The sequence below is a fragment of the Gossypium hirsutum genome, chromosome A02 (genome assembly GCF_007990345.1).
Source record: "Gossypium hirsutum isolate 1008001.06 chromosome A02, Gossypium_hirsutum_v2.1, whole genome shotgun sequence".
In the NCBI taxonomy this organism is placed as follows: domain Eukaryota; kingdom Viridiplantae; phylum Streptophyta; class Magnoliopsida; order Malvales; family Malvaceae; genus Gossypium; species Gossypium hirsutum.
The window spans coordinates 62662642-62664023 of record NC_053425.1 but is presented as its reverse complement, the minus strand read 5'-3'; the positions used below and the strand labels follow the sequence as shown (position 1 = coordinate 62664023).

The window sequence follows — 1382 nt, the reverse complement described above, 5'->3', positions numbered from 1 at the left end:
GTAAAGTGATTGTTTTGCAATGTTCTTTGCCCAAAATTCTTGGATTTTCTGTGTTTCTTTGCCAAATACCTTGGGGGCTTCTTCTGAGCTCATTGGCTAGTTGTCCCACTTGGTTTCCTAAATTCTTCAATGTTGCTACTTGGCTTTAGATTAGTTCATTATTCTTCGCTATGTACGCCTTCAGCAAATTCTTAAGATTACTTGAAGATTCAATTGGTGGGGTTTGTTGTACTTTTTGAGAATATTCTAGTGGATAATTTGGTTGAAATGACATAGAAGAGCCGCTATGGTCCGCCCATTGATTACTCCATGAAGAAATTGGATGATTCTTCCATGAAGAGTTGTAAGAACTTGATTACGGACTATTCCATTTCTGATTTCCCATGTAATATTTTGACTTTTGATTCGATGGGAAATTTTCAAAGAAATGGTCATCTCCATAGTATTCACAAGAAATATTCTCGAATTAGTTCAGCTACTGACTTGTCAGGTTACCATTGAAACCATTAACAATTATGTTTTTAAGCATAGAAGACAAAAAGGATACCTGGGCTGCCAAAGAAGTAGGTGTGTTCGCTTCATGTACTTCTGCTACTTGTCTTTCTAATGCTACTCGGTTAGTTGGCCACTGATAGTTATTGCTAGTAATTTTTTTAATAATCTTGTAAGCACTGTTATAAGACTTAGAAAGAAGGGCTCCATTTGCTGAAGCATCCACCATCATTCTAGTATGAACATTGAGACTAACATAAAAAGTCTCCATTTGGATGTAGTAAGGAATGCCATGATGAGGGCACTTTCTTAATAACTCCTTGAACCGCTCCCATGCCTTATATAAAGATTCTTCATCAAGTTGCTCAAATGAAGTGATTTCATTTTAGATCTTGGCAGTTAAATATAGAGGTAAATATTTCATTAAGAAATGTTTAACCTATTCTTGACATGTAATTATGGAACCGAGTGGTAGGGAGTTCAATCACACTCGTGCTCTATCTCTTAAGAAGTATGAAAATAATCTCAATCTCAAGGCGTCCTCAGTCACCCTGACTAGTTTAAATGAGTCACTCACTTCCATGAATAGCCGAAGATGAAGATGTGGATCTTCGGTAGGAATGGCACTAAATTGACCCATATTTTGTAACATTTGGAACATTACCAACTTCATCTTGAATTGTTGTGCCTCGATTTTGGGTCTCCTAATACTTGGATTGAGCTTGTTAAATAGAGGAATGGCATATTTTCAAATTGCAGAGTTTCTATCATCAGCAACAATGATCGGATTATGAGTATTATAAGTGAATGTTCCTCCTGGATTTTGGTTATTCATCTCTTCGGTCCTTCTTTGGTTCGCTTGTCTTATCTTTTTTCTGAAAGTCCTTTCA

At 36.4% G+C, this 1382-nt stretch overlaps 1 non-coding gene across 1 annotated transcript; it reads left to right on the top strand.

The window, feature by feature from the left end:
• The first annotated feature begins 779 nt into the window (after positions 1-779).
• On the top strand, positions 780-886 carry LOC121217219 (small nucleolar RNA R71). The gene has a single exon (XR_005913356.1). It is a non-coding gene; the product is annotated as a small nucleolar RNA R71 (small nucleolar RNA).
• Positions 887-1382: the final 496 nt, after the last annotated feature.